General features: G+C 40.6%; 1 long non-coding RNA gene across 6 annotated transcripts in view; it reads right to left on the bottom strand.

Annotated features, from left to right (window-relative positions):
* Positions 1–12,689, bottom strand: part of LOC117807396 — a 67,675-nt gene extending 54,986 nt beyond the window's left edge. For all 6 annotated transcript variants that reach the window (XR_004629964.1, XR_004629961.1, XR_004629963.1 and 3 more), the window contains exons 1-2: positions 12,184–12,689; positions 9,622–9,730 (exon numbers count right to left, since the gene is read on the bottom strand). This is a non-coding gene — a long non-coding RNA (uncharacterized LOC117807396). The remainder of the gene's footprint in view (positions 1–9,621; positions 9,731–12,183) is intronic.
* Positions 12,690–15,967: the final 3,278 nt, after the last annotated feature.

Here is a 15,967-nt window from a genome sequence, read left to right as displayed (position 1 = left end):
CATAGAAAAATTTCTCAAAATGATATATTTTGGGGCGCTGGTGGCCTAGCGGTCTAAGTGCCCCACATACAGAGGCTATAGTCCTCGTTACAGAGGTTGCAGGTTTCGATTCCAGCCTCCACCATTTACTGCATGTCTTCCCCCTCTCCCTGCTCCCTTCATTCCCTGTCTCCCTTCAGCTGTCCTATCTATAAAGGCAAAAATGCCACAAAATGTATTGTTTATTTATATTAAAATATATATATATATATATTTTTTTTTTTTTTGAGGTTTAGTATTATTATTTTTAGGCCATATCTCCAAGCACAAGGTTGAACCAGCCACTGCTGAAGAACTTATAGTTACATGAGGGACATGACAGTGGTGTAACTCGTCCAGTATAATCTAAAACAGGGGTGCAAATGAAGTGTATTCCTCAAAATGTCAAACTATTTAATCACAAAGTGGAATGTGTTAAATGAAATGCTTCAAGATGCATGTCTCCTAGCTTAAAAGTAAAACCTGATTGAATGGTATGTAGATGTACGCGGTGTACATACCTTAAACTAATTTCTATTGAATTTCTCTTAAAAACAAACATCACTCAAGTCCCTCATTTAACTCAGAGAAAGTTTGAAAGTGAATCCAATCAGTGAGAGTGTATTTTTGCTCTTACACAGACTTTGCAAACATTGGTAATCCTTTCACGTGAAACTTCAAAGCCGGATTTTACCAGTGGGTGGAGAGCTGTCGTTTTACACAGGCTGTTAATGCACACTAATAAATGCACAAATACACTTTCATTTGAAAAAGGGCCAAGTTTGTGAACTTTCGCATCCACCCCCTCTTCGACAGAAGTACAGCTTCTCTGCTGCAATCACTTCACTCTGATATTTAAGAAACTAAAACTTCACCTGGATCTGAACCAAGACAGCAAACAAAGGAGCAGTTACCTTTGTCATCACCTCCCAACAAACACCAGAAATTGTTAGAGGCCTTATATTTGACCAATATTTTGTACATTTATCCCAAAAGTGCAAAGTAAATCCTTTCCCTCCTCTGGCTTCTCCTTGCCACGGTGAGCCAGAAAACAGATGCTGGTGCCACCATGATGCCAGCTCTCCCAATGGCAGAGAAGATGACAAGAGCTGCCAAAAATTTTACTCTCCTTCAGTGGAGGAGGCTCAAGTGATGTTCAAATGCATCCTCTGAAGGAAACTGCGATTGTCTCTTATGTAAAAAAGCGGGTATATTAATACACATTTTGGCATCATCATCAATACAGTCCTTCATTTGAAGGAGGAAGCAGATATATGATTAATTTCCTGTTCTGTTTTTTTTTTTTATTCAACCATTCCTACATCCTTTCCTTAGCCAGGTAGGAGAGGAATGAAATAAGATAACATTTAAAGAACCTACATTTGACCTTTCTTCTCACGTGTTCTTTGTAAGTAGGAGTGTTTGTGCTTAGGAGTTTGACCTGAAAAGGTTAGGTAGGGGAAGAAGGGATGGAAGAGGGAGGGAGTGGGATGATTTTTTGCTATTAAAATGTTAAAATGTGACTCTATTCTTGGTGTTATGAAATCAGTTACATAAAATTATTTTGAAATTCTTACACCTATTGTTGCTTTTCAGACTGTATCTCATTAAACCTTAGTAATATCGTTAATCAAGTCATGGTATGTTTAGCCTGTTGACACTTTGGGAAAATGTTAGTATTTGAAATTGGTAAATATTTCATCAAACATATTACCTTCAATCTCAGGGTGGTCTTAAGAGTCAGATATAAAGTCCAGATGTGAGAGGGGCTTCAGAAGCTACTGGGCCCCAAACACCTCTGAGAGTAAGAGGTGGAGCGATATCCTGTCCTGCAATCCATACCAATACATAACTGACACCAATATTGTTAAAAGTTATGACATTTGCCTCATTTTTGTTTAAAGGTGTCAAATGCAAAGCTCAGAGAAGAAGGAGAGCTGAATGCGGACTGATATGTCAACATAAATGTTCCTGTAGAAGTCCTGCTCACATTGTCTAACATCACCTTCAATGGAAATATTTAATTAATTTGATTAGTCATCATTTTAACACATTTGAATTCATATGTTCAGTTTAAAGTTAGTTCGTCCCACGAGTGGGCCGATAAGAAACTGTGGCAGAGGAAGCATTACCAATCATGGAATCAAGAGGACCACTTTCTTAGCTGTATAAACTAATAATCTTTAAATCAATATTTTGTTTCAGCTTGTTTAGGGCTTTAGCTAGTAGCTAGGTAAAAACAAATAATGTATAGTGAATGGGTGGTCATGTAAATTTGTATCCCAATCGGGTGAGCAAGACCTCGTTGTGAAGCCCTGTGTATTATTGAATATATTTTGACCAAAGACCATAACCACAAAAAAAGGAGACATTGTTAAGTACAGAGAGTGGTCAACAAACTAGTGAACATGCAGGATTCAAGTAACTGGAATTACAGCCTTGAAGTAGCTTTTGAAATGTTAAATTATATCCCTATGTTGCATTATTGCAATACTAGAATGGTTCTTAAATCGTATATAATGTTTAATTTGTCTAAAGGGATGTCTTCAAATTAAGCAGAAGATGAATCATTTCTTTTAATTATTTTTTTGTAACAAATTTGGAAAATATTTGATCAACAATAAAAAAAATGTAAACTTAATTCAATCTGCGTAATGTGGATGACCGCCGCTATAAATGAAGAATAAAAAGTGATTAATATTGGTTGTACAATTGTGTCCCATGATCACAATTAAGCAGTTTAAAAAAAACAATCAAAAATTGAAAGTTTACCAAACTAGACTAACTACTGTCTGAAGGATGGAGATTCCAAACACACAATGACTACTAATGGAGAGCTTATGAAATCAAATAGCTGCATATTGCCCGTGGGAACTGAAATATCTGAAGACCTACAAGCTTCTCTTTCTCACACACACACACTCTGTCGCACGCCCCATGTGAACACTCGTCCTTAACGAGGGGAGAGCTGAAACCATGCGTGATTGTTTTAGAGAAGCTGCCCTAAAGGCACGTTATCACTCAGTGTGGGACTGCTTTTCCCAGTTCTACGTCCTCTCTTGTTGATTGTGCAGCGTGGATCAGTGGCAACAAAGGCATCATTAGTGGGGCTTTGGTCCCCACCAGGCCCAGGCTAATTATGAATGGGGGGCCCGCTAATAATTCAAGGGCCCATCGCTGCAGCTTGAAACTGAAGAGAGAACCTTACTGATTCAGTGGTGGCGTGCACGGCCCATCTGCCTCCATTTCCCAGCCACCTGCCTGAAGATCTGACCCACGTCAGCCACGAGGATGGAGCACCATTACACACAAGAGAGAGGCAGAGGAAACATATGGGATTTATACATCCCTTTAATGAATGATTTGCAGTGGTCGTAAAAAGCTCTGGACAATTACCTGGTTAGAGCAGGATGGCCTGCCTGGTAAACTGTCGAACAAATGTTAATTTTGCATTTAGTTAGGCGGCACAAGAATGATATACAGTTCATGCCAGTGTGTACAAAAACACATACAGTATATATGTTTTTAAAATGATAATTTTGAGGGGAAACTGTGCAGATAGATGCAAAGTAAATGGGTGTTATATAATGAATCTGGATTTCTGATGCAAATACAAATAAGAATAAAGCTAAAAATAAAGACTAAAGACACTTATTTCGTTGTACTGAACCCTGCATCGCTCTTATTGCTGTTGTAATGGTGTAATTTTCATAGATTCATAGAAAAGTGATCATTGTTTCAACCAGAAGAGGGCAGTATCCATTTTCTTAATCACATCTCAAGTGATTTCCCCCTTGGCCAAAGCAAGCACAAACATTGCTCCAAATCCAAACCACACAAAAGAGGGAATTTGAAAGTAAACAAATGAGCCCGATGGGATGATCAGCATTCTCAGATGCGCAGCATAAACTCTTTTCCCATGGAGCTGGCTCATTATTTCAACACAGGCCTCGGATTTATCTCTCAGCGCTTGATTCATTTGGTGACGAGGCTCTGAATCATAACAGCCCTCAGATTTGACATCTTTTTTTAAAAACCAAAAGGGGCGACAGGGTGGGATTAAAATGAAATTTAGGGAGCGGCTGCAGGGCTTTAAGGAGCATCGCTTCATATTATTTATAGATGCTGAGAGTGTGTGTTATATCACTTCACATAGTGATACTGTGGTAATTTCAACTCAGCGAGCCATTCAAGCTACCTGGAGCGGTGACGTTTTTGTGAAATCTGGAGGTGTAGCAAAAAGTGGGGTTGCTGGATGCAAATCAAGGGTTTAGGTTTCCCTTCCAGATGCTAATGAATGACATGATCAAGCTGATATGAGATCTATATAACTCCAAATGTGATTAGTTATGCAGGCAGCATCCACAAAATCTTCTAAAAATGAGTGTCTGGTTGCTAAAAGCATGATGTAAAAGTGTCCAGCTTAGTTTTAACCAATCAAATATGAGTATGTTCGGTATAACTAGTCACTGGGTCATTCATTAATATGCAAACTCTAATTTGGGCCTCCACATATAGAAGTCTCTTCTGAATGGAGCAACTAATTTGAAAATAATCCAGAGTGGCACAAAGCTTTTGTCAGCGATGACATCATCATGTGGATTATTCACGCAGCTAGCAGAGAAGGTTTCCCAGCGATGGGTTCACTACTTGTTATAAGTGCTGCCTTGGGGCAAAGAGTCCTTTCTCTTTTGTTTTCTCCTTCTCTTTTTGTCTTTTCCCCTCCCTGAAATACACCGAACCACATGGTCAGACGCAACATTTTACAAGAACGAGTGACAGAATATTGTAGTAAAAGTTTAAGAGCTGAACGCACACTGTTAGGATGTCATGTTTTATTCTACTCTCTGCCTCAAGAGAGCTGGTCATATTTGCGGTTGTTTTATACAGAGCTGCGGCAGAGGGTTTGTCTTCCCTTTCACTTCCAGAAGCAGTAAGGGACTGATTGAGTAGAAAAAAGGGAGGCTGAACACTGAGTCACAAAACACAGGGCTGGTTTTGATCTGGATTCAATGGCCTGGAATAACTGGCCCCTGAAGAGCTCTTGTGTCAAATGGTATCTGTGACAGGGAACAGAGAAGGGGGATAAACATGCTGCATTTAACATGTGGACATAACACCTCCCCCTCACACCATCTGGAGGAAAACAACCTCATCTTCTGACACTAAAGAAAGATCTTGGTTGGTTGTATTTCATAAAGTTTGACTGTTAAAAACTGATCGTGAGGCCGCCTAGATTCTGAAAGAATTGTTGCAAGAAAAGCAGCCGAAGCTAAAAAAACGAGCATCGTGAAGGCGCATTGACAAGTTGGCTGACTCCGCTCTCTTTGAATCGTCCTCTGCTTTGTAATGTGAGGTTGTTTGGAGGCAGGTCAAAAGGCCCTTTCAACCCAAGTCCTCACCTACTTCCTAATGAATTCCCAGGGTCCATCAACCTGCAGGCGCTCCCATACAAGCTAACCAATGATTACACCTTGAGGGGGAGAGGGGGCGGTGGAGGTGGAAAAGAAGGAGGAGGAGGAGGAGAAGCTGGTGGGATGCAGCATCCTCAGTACACTCACATGCACACGCAAAACACAACCCAACACACAACCACCACCTCCACTACCATCACCCCCCAGATTGGAGGCAGGTGCAGCAGCAAATCAAGCCTCATTAGCTGCACCTTCTGCTAGCGTATACCGTGGACAGATGGAAGCTCGCCCTCACATGTTACCTCACATCAGATGGCAGTTGGAGGAGGGTGGCTAGGGGGTAACAGGGAGGTACTCTCGCCCCTTTCTGCCGGCACTACTTCCTCCGAGCTACAAGATGCCCCTAAGTGCAGATCCAGCACCAGAATGCTCCTTAACCTCAATCCTGCTGGCAACAACTAGTTTCCAGAGAGTATCTGACATCGGATCAGTTGTAACTTATTCCCCATCAGGCCTGGCCTTGGTTAGAAAGGTGCATTCCTGGCCCAAGGAGGAGTCCTCAACCCGCAGAGGCTCCTGTAGCTGTGTTTCTGCCGAATCCATGTAAATAGAGCTGGGAGTGTGTATGCGTTAGCGTGTGCAGGCATACGATATGCTAAGACACACTATGGGGCCACCAGGTAAGCGACAGAGCCTTGACTGCAGGGTATCACATCGCTCCCTTGTCCTCGTGGCTCTGACACAAGATCCTGAGCAGCTAATTGAGGTAACAGTGCAATTCATTGGTGCCAGGCCTGGTGTCAACACCTTCCTCAAGGTAACAGTGGATTCATCCCCAACCCACAGGGGATGGGGGTTCGCCGTGCAAATTGATGCTGTCTTTGTGATAGGAAACATAGAGCAAGAGGAATTTCCTCCTTGGCCTCTGGTGGTGTCATGGATCCAATCAGTCAGTCATCTGCAAAGAAAGATGTCCATTCGAAGACACGTCTTCTTTAGAAAGTTGGAAAGAATCCTGTTTAACAAAAACTAACTAACAAAATGCAAATCATAACTTCAAGAAAGTTTATCAACTAAAAACCCAAGGAGAATAAAGTCAGGACACATTGATTGTAAAGCTAAGTGCATTAACACCACAGGTAACTTTTAAGTGCTTCACCACATAATGAGGTCAGGAACAATTTATGATTATGATAAGTGGTGTTTTGGCAAGTCATTATGCATAATCAATCAAAGCTATACATCCTTAGAATGAGATGTGCATCCATATGAATACAGCTAGGTTGAAGTAAGCAAGGATTGGGATAGGGAATTTCTTAAAAGGCTGGTGCAGGAAGAATAAGGGCAGAGGTACAATGGATACTTTGTCTAGACTTAGTAGCCAGAGGAAGGAGGGGTCAGTGCAGTGGGGAAGGAGCTGCAGCATTAAGGGATTGAACTTAAACACGCTGCAGAGTTTCAGACTGATTTTGAAAGTCTTACTCATACTGATGTTTCTTCTTGACCTACATAGTAAAATGAGATAATCAGTGACAAGACTGCTTATTCCTTTAAACTTTAAATCTAAGTTCCTGTGATCAGGTTGGACTTTCTGCAAAAAAAAGTTTATACTCAGCTCTCACCTAAAAGTGTCTTTGTTACAACTCAGCTGTTAGAGTTTGGCAGTGAGAAGTAAGTGAACAAGCAGGAGGAGTTTTTGGCTTTAGATAATTTTCTTTTTAAATTGTGTTTCGTGCTCATGGCTTATAATAAATTTGGATTTGTAAAAAGACGTTTTTTCTGTGTTGAAGTTTTAGACAGAGAGAATCTACAGCCAGGGCTTTGTTAGGTAAAAGAGCAAAATGGCTATGAACAGGATTTGATGTTTATGCCAGCATGTGAACACTTCACTGCTCTCTGAGGACAAAAGAGTGTTAAACCGTGTGCATATTTATGTTATTCTGACAATTATTGGGACACTGGAGCACACATCATGACACCGGGACTGCGATGGGTAACATTAAATTGGTATGTCTGATCACCCATTGCACACTAACTAATGGTAATAAATCAGAGGTTACAAAATGTTGTTATGTTTTATAACCATAAATTAATTTATGTCATTCAAAATGAATGCTTTACCGCAGGGGTTCCCAAAGTGTGGTTCGGGGCCCCATGGGGGGTCGCGAGACACAAATGGGGGGTGAGATGTCTTCCAGAATGTTTTTTTTTTGGTAAGTTATCTAAAAATAGTACATTTTACCCATTATAGTAAAAAATATCGACAAGAATAGTAGCTAACTTTGAAATAAAACCTTGAAAATAGAAAATGTAATGAGTTTTCTGCCTTTCTTTTTGTCAGATGACTCCTAAGTTTAGGGTTAGTGAACAGTGAATTATCAAAAGCATAAGTTTAGGGTTAGTGAACAGTGAATTATCAAAAGCATCAGTAGCAGTTGGTTAATTCCTAGTCACATACTCATATAGGTAGGTTCAATTTCTGCAGACCAGCTAAATAAAGCCACATTAAATCACTTTGAGAGACAGTGGGGGTCCTGAGTCTTTGGCATCTATATTTTGGGGGTCGCCAGCTGAAAAGTTTGGGAACCCCTGCTTTACCGTATCTACTATGTATACTCTGCATCCTGCAAAAAGCTATCTTGAACAAAAAATAGAATTACAAAGAAGATATATATTCCATTCCATTTGTAGCCACAATAATTGTAGACTATGGCAAGAGCCATATCTTTACCAAAGTGGTGCTCATGGGAAATGCAATCTTCATTGTAACAAACCCTACTGGTTTTGATTCTGGGGTTGCCATAATACAACACATAAGTTCCCCACAGAGCTTTCAGCTGTCCAGCAGCAGCTGTGTTCACTGTCAAGCAAAAGCACTGCTTGACAGCAGTCAGGGAAGTTAGCCACTAGCTTTTGGAAGAAAGTGGAGCTTTAAGCTACTTAAAGGCAAAAGTTAGCCCTGATGAGAAAGTATCAAAAAGGACAGTCAGTGTGAGACTTCATGTCATATTAACGTAAACTTAACTCAAAATAGATGTCAACATGTCTTAGTCCGTGTATGTATATATGGTGTTTGATGTTTACTAGCATGTACGCCCTATCAACAAGGTGGATTATATGTTCTGGGGTTAACAGCTTGGTGTGCTGCCCAAAGTGGTCAGGGTAAAAGGGGTCGCAAGTTTAAGGATGTATAATACAAATTAAATTATAGAAAACAATTGAGCTATATTCATTTTAATGGATCCACAAACCTGCATCATTCTCAGGGTTATGTCAGGTTAGCTCTGCAAGTTACGAAACACTAATATGACTGGAAGCCATGTTGTTCAACCGGTCTTTAATCCTCCATTTATGAAAAAGCAGTTAGGCCTCCAGGTTATACTTCTTAATGAAGTCTAAACAACATAAAAGTATCAATATCTAAACAGTAAGAGTCTTTTCCAGGCAATGTCAAAATCTCAGGGAACATTTGTGATGTCAAGTCTGTGTGTAAATGAACTGCGTCCGTCTTGACATTTTAAACAACATTAATTTCAATCAAGCTGCTGAGGAGGTACTTCTGTTTGCCTGGGAGTTAATGAAGAGAAACAGACACACATATGGGACTCTTTTTTTTCTTTCTTTTCTCTTTTTTTTTTTTTTTTGCCTCATCCTTCGATCTACACCCAGATCCATATGCCATATGGGAAAGTGTGGATGAGAAGATCCTAGAGCTCAGCGCATGTTCAGTCCCTCTCCAAACGCAGCGGAAATAATCAAAAAGTCCCCCTCTCTTGTCGCGCTCGCTCCCATGGGCACATGAAAGTGAAGGTTACACTGTCAGCCCTTTTAATGACGGTCCTCTTTTTGAGGGGTTGTGTTTCATTTAGAGGAAATCTTCATTGTTAGTTGGTTGCCTGTTGCCAGGTTTGAACACGCTGTGCCATATGTTGTATTCTGCCTCGCTACCTTACTTCTAAACCAAGGATTTCAAATTTGTCATTTTGATACGCCTCAAAACCAGACAGCCTGTTTCAGGTAGGCTGATGGGCTTTATTGATGTTTAGTTGCAAACAGTTCCAGAGCTAATACATTTCACCCAAAATGTACTGCAGCGAATGGTTTGGCATTACATCTACTGCCTTAATAGTAATGGAAAAAGCCATTTAAAATGGTTAAAACAAGAGGAGTCATATTGTATCAGACTTACATTCAACATACAAACATTTGTACGCAGAAGTCGGCCACGGTTTCCAGCTTCAGAAGCAAATTTTCTCTCCATCACATCGATGAGCCTCCGCCAAGACCAAGTCTGGAAGCTATTAACAGAGAGTGGAGCAGAGCTTCAGCAGAACGTACAGTAAATGTTAAGCAGGTGAGGGATTCGAAAGCTATAATGATGTGAATTTTACTCATCAATCATCTGTAGACAAAGCTTGAAAAAGATTTTGTGAAGTCTGCAACTTTATTTTTCGGGCTTGGCGCTGATTTTTTTTTCGATCTCACACACTGGAAAACACATTTGTCGCACTTCAGACCGTGCTGCAGGGCCCGGTCTTTGCAGAACACATATAATATGTAGTCCACACAGTACCTCCCCCAAAACATAAACAGTTATTCCAGCTAGAATTTTCACAGGTGGGAGTGCAATATTATTGTGCCAGATTCTATACATCCCACCATTCATCACATAATTAGATTTTCATGAAGTAGATTGGCTCCTTATTGGCTGTCACTTCAACTTACTTCCTGTCAATGAGAGAAACCCCTTCTGTGGTCTGCTCTATCAACCCCATCTTTACTTTGCATACCTGCCAGCACAGTTATAAAGAATTACCCTAATCATCATGTCAATTAACATCAATAATTATTGACAGTGCTGCACAATAGAGAGAATGATGGACCAAAGAACTGATTTCTTGGCTGCCAATTTCCTGAATAAAGACTCATTTCCGCTGTCGGAAAAGTCAAGCAATGGTGCTGCACAGAGCGAGGTATGGGAGCCAGGTTGATGTCATATACTTGCTAATGTAGAGTGCCAACCGGTAACAGCAGGTGACCCCCCCCCCCACACAAACACACACACACACACACACACAAATACTCCAGCAATGCCACCCCCCGCATCTCCTCTGTGTTTGCCAGGAGTGCACCTGCAGCTTATTATCCAAGCCTTTAGCTTTATAATGTAGCGCAGGTGCCAAAGTGCCAAAGCGCCATTGTAACACTCGCATACACACGCTCACACACACACACAAGTCAACAGACATTACAGGCACCGAAAGGGGCATACACACTTACAGATGTGCAATGATTAATTAATACTATGGTGGCTAAATTCTGAACATTGTTCCCTCCTGGTGTTGGGAAACACAGGGAGCACATGTGGGTAGAGTCAGATAAAAGGGCAATATCACTTTAAAAAAAATACAATGTGATGCCAGATTTCAGGCATTTTTTCTCAAACATGAAGTTGTTTACCATAGAAGTTTTAATGGCTGGGAGTTTAAAATGGTGCTCTGCCATCACAGCCCATTAAATTTTGATCACACTAGATTAGTTTTCCAAACTGTACTGTGTTGGAAACTTAAGGTTTGGTACATTCCAGCCTGAAATGAGGTTTCGGCTCTATGTTGTCTTTTGTAAAATAATGTCACAATTATGACTTAATGATCTTTGTTTTGAATTTATACAATTTCTAGAAGAAAACTTCAAGTCTGATATGAAGTTTTTATTGTTTTGTTATTTGACATTGACCAAAGTGTTGGTGATAATGGGATAAGTAAGTGAAGAGTGAACTCTAGAGGGTCTCTGCATCGAGCCTACAACCAACTCTGTCCTCCTCTATGCCCCTCTTAACCATTTATTTTCTTTTTTTAGCTGAATAATGTTGATCATAGACTGTATAATTAATGGACGTAGTATCCGTGACGTCACCCATCTGTTTCTGAAGCACTGTTTTGAAGCCAAATGTCAGCAGGAACCATATTGGAAATGCTGAAGTGAACCTTACTGCTATCGAGCTACTGTAAGGTAAAGAGGCGTCTGTCAATCAAGTCAGCTGTGCCTCCCCCCCCCCAGACAGCCTGCTGCCCCCCTGTACAGTGTGTGCCGATCATGTGCCGAATCAAGCTTTTAAGACTCCCGCATTGGCTTCAATTCTCGTGACCGGAGGTTGCCGCTTGGTTCACACTCAGATCTTGGTGATGGATGGTTGAAAGTCCAACATACCAATTGCCAATCATACACTATGAAATTAGGAGAAGAAAACATACAGGAACAAGGTCAATCAAAAACACAAGCTAAGAGTATGAGCATAGTGAAGTGATCAAATGTCACATGGTATGTAAACCATACTTTTTTTTATAACAGAAGAGAGAAAGTTAGCCTCCTGTTATCTACTCAAGTAATGGGGCAAGAGAAGTGTAACTCAGGGAGCCATAGGAGGCCTGCATTGTTTATGGTAGGGACTTATTGCATATGATGCAATGCACAGAGATAAATATCTTATTACAGAAAAAAGAGATTACTTAGCCCATGGTTGTAATGCTACTTTAGTATGTTAAGAAGTAACAAATAAAACGCTCACTAACACTGTACAAGTAAAGACTGAATCATGGCCACCACTAAAAGCTTTTATTAAGATATTAAATAAATTCATGCAAAGTTTCATTGGAACTAGCTAGCTAGCAGCTGCCAGCTATGGCTAATGTTAGCTCCAGACGCTAAGTTAGTGACAGAAGTAGCAATACTACTACTAGTACACACTTACTTTGTTAATGCAGCTTGGTCGGACAGTCCTCTCATGAACCGTCCTGCTTTCCTCCTCTTTATCCGTCCTGGTCCTGGCATACTCCTCAATTAGAAGCTAGCATCCTCGTAGCAGCAACTAGCCTTTTGCAAAGGTAAGTACCCCATGGTATGGTCCGGCTTTATCCTCTTTAGGAAACGAGTTCTTATCAATAACAAAAGTAACGTGGCGTATATTCAAACAACATGTTCATTTTAATAAAATTGAAAACATAAATGTCACGGTGATGTGTAATTATTAAGTCTCATGCGCCCAATTAGACTGTCAACAATGCGCACCTGCCAATCACATTCCGGGACAAGCAGCCCTTTTTTTCAAAACTTTATTTAAACAAACAACTAAAACCAACAGAACATATTAAAGTACAAATAATAGCATAACATGATGCATGAGAGCTGATTTAAAGCAGGGGTTCCCAGGCCTTTCAGCCCACGACCCCCAAAATATAGGTGCAAAAGACTCGCGACCCCCACCGTCCCTCAAAGTGATTAAATGTGGCTTCATTTAGCTGGTCTGCAGAAATGTAGCCTACCTATGAGCACGTGTCTGTGTTTCCTGTGTCGTTATGAATTAACCTACTGCTACTGAGGCTTTTGATAATTAACTGTTCACTAACCCTAAACTTAGGAGTAAACTGGCAAAAATAAAGGCAGAAAAATCATTATATTTTCTATTTTCAAGGTTTTATTTCAAGGTTAGCCACTATTCTTGTCGATATTTTTTACTATAAGGGGTAATGTACAATTTTTAGATAACTTGAAAGAAAAAACACCCTGGAAGACATCTCACGACCCCCATTTGTGTCCCGCGACCCACCAGGGGGTACCATCCCACACTTTGGGAACCCCGATTTAAAGAATAGGCTGAAATAACCAGGTTAAACACAGATGAAAAAGGTATGTACACAAACAATATTTAAAACAAAAAATATTAATATTCTTAACTGACAATGCACTATTTTTAAATTACAAAAACTCAATAAACCTCTAAAATGCAAAGCCAAACATAAGTTTCATGCAACTCTTCAAAAAAGGGCATTCAATCAGATGTAATATTAGTAATATTCTAAAAGCTATAGCTCTTCCCATCCTGTCCAAGGGCTAGAAAGTAATACAATAAGGATTATGTAATCATTAAATAGAGCAAAGGTGTTGTGAGCCTAAAATGTTTATTGATAAATTTAACAGTCATCATCACTTGTGTCACTTGAACAGCAATCAACAAATTCAAACTATGACCGGATTTATCAATCTATTTTTTTAAATGAATGTAGGTCGGATTTATGTCTCCACATGTATATTTAATTTCCAGCATGATGTAAATTATATAGTGTATAGTGTACGTGCAGGGAAATGGGAATGTACAGCAAAACTTTATTGGTTTGTATCTGTACCCACTTTGTTTGGTGATGACTCTGTGCGCAGAATTGATGGGAAACCACAGGGAGCTGCAGGCAGGCTGAGACACTGACCACAGGCACCCAGATCCAGACTCAGTGACAGACCTTGTGGTGACATCTGCTTTTACTCAGGAAGAGCACTTCAGCACTTAATAAAGCATGTAATCACACTGTTGTAACTTGGGAAAAGACAAAGAAATGCAGACGCACAGAGAACGCCTCATACACTGACTTTTTTTTTCTTATTCACAAATGTCTGTTTCTACTTATCTGATTTTAGTTTATCAGCGATTTTACATTAAGACCCAAATGGAGACCAACAGCTACTTAGAGCCTGTATGATTGATTACAGGTCATTATTGCACATGCAAGAAAGTAATTTACAACAAAAAACTACTGTACCATTGTTATTTCCTTCATACACCTGCATGCAATTTTCTACATGTAAGTATACAGGAAAAGGCAAGGAGTTGCAGTTAACATTTTTAATCCTGATGTAATTTAGGAGGGTGAAAGTAGCATGTCACAAGCAACAAAAGAGGTTTTGTGGGCCTCATGACAGCTGGGTAACAGTTCTCGTTGTTATCACCCAACAGGACATGCTGATGAGGCAGACAGACTGTACCACATTGCTGACATACTTTACCTTCTAAAGTAAAAAGAAAAAAATCTCCTGAGCCGTCTCTCAGGTTTTGCACACACAAAATGTTACTGCAGCGCTAGCTTCGCAGAGCTAAACTGAAGCTCACTTAGACTGTGTTCTCTGCATCTCTTCTCATATTTCAGCTAAACTGCCTCCTCGCCAGGGCCAAGGAATGCATCAAGCGCCATAAATCAGGGGCTTGATAGGAACTTGGCGGCCAGACAGCAGTACAGAGAGCTGTGTTATGTAGCCACAGTACAGTAAAGATGTTTTAAGGTGAACATTACCATCTTGGAGGAAGAGAAAAACGGGGGGGGAGGAGACTATGATTCAGTGGAGTTTTGTCCAAATGACAGAGCTACGAAAGCCCTTCTCACCTCCTTCAGGCCTTTGCTTTCCTGCACTTGTGAATCACTATGATCACCAGCAGGAATACAGGCCTCAAACCCTCAGTCTGGCGCTGCCTTTAATTTTATTTATAGTTTGGACGCAGGAAACAGGTCATTTACGCTGAAAAGAGGGCCCAGGTGGGTTTGCTTCAGCTTTATCTTGTGTGTCTTTCTTGTCATGGCGAGAAAAGAGGGAAAGAGTTCATGTGAAGGAGGCAGCCGGCGCTGTGTGTGCCAGGTTTGTTTGTCACATCTCCGCCTGTCTGCGCCTTATGCAAATGGGCAAGGGGCTGGGAGGGACGGCTCCATGGGAAACTGCTGGTGCTAATCCAGCATGTTGAACAGGGGAGGAGAGGAGTACTTTTCAATAAAGCACCCCCACCCCTCTGTCAAGTAATACACACTCACAAATGCACACATGTACACACACAAGCACATATGAACAGCGTGTTCTCATACTACGTGCGTGTACGCCTTCAGAATAAACATCACAGGGGCTGCACAAAGATGCACACATGCTTCCTCACTCCCTCTCTCACGCACACATACACACAAACACTGAACACCTGTTTCTTTTCTGCGCATCCAAACAGACATGCTTTAATATGTGAACAAATCCCACGATCTTAAGACCCACTCTCTATCCGCTGGGTGTAATACCAGGGTGCTTTCAATGAGATAACAACAAGCCTCAGTGTGATCGGCCTGTTCTACCACCTAAAGATAGACTAATAACACGCTCCAGCCACAGTCCATGACTTAGACTATGAAATTTATGCAAATTTGTGTGGGAATACACAGAGCTGAGAGTACTATTTAGGAGTTAGTGCATTTTCAGACAGGCCTCTTTTATTCCCATAGCTCTCTTTAACTGCATTTTTGCGGACTGATGTAGGGCCGTTGTCTGAGATCTCGAGTGTTCCTTCATGAAGTAAAGATCTTCATAGAAAGAGATGGGATTTTTTGTGAAATTTCATTCCCATGGGATGTCTCCAAAAATTTTCTAATGAAGCACAGCTTTCCGTCATATCATTGTTTTCAGTTGTTGAACAATTTGGGAGATATGTTTGTTTAACTTTCTACAGAGAATGAGACAATAAAAATACACCTTTCATATTCATGTGTTAGCATTGATGCTACAGCTACAGGATGGCTACCTTGGCTTAGCACAAAAACTGAAACTGGAGGGAAATAGAGGACCAAACAAACGAAGAGCAAAAAGTGCATGTAAATGAGTTAAAAGGTATAAACGTAAATTGTTCATAGTTTATTGTTGTCAATACAGGTTTTCATGATTCAGGAACACATGCAAGC

The sequence above is a fragment of the Notolabrus celidotus genome, chromosome 23, assembly GCF_009762535.1.
Source record: "Notolabrus celidotus isolate fNotCel1 chromosome 23, fNotCel1.pri, whole genome shotgun sequence".
In the NCBI taxonomy this organism is placed as follows: domain Eukaryota; kingdom Metazoa; phylum Chordata; class Actinopteri; order Labriformes; family Labridae; genus Notolabrus; species Notolabrus celidotus.
This window is presented reverse-complemented; position numbering and strand designations above follow the sequence as displayed.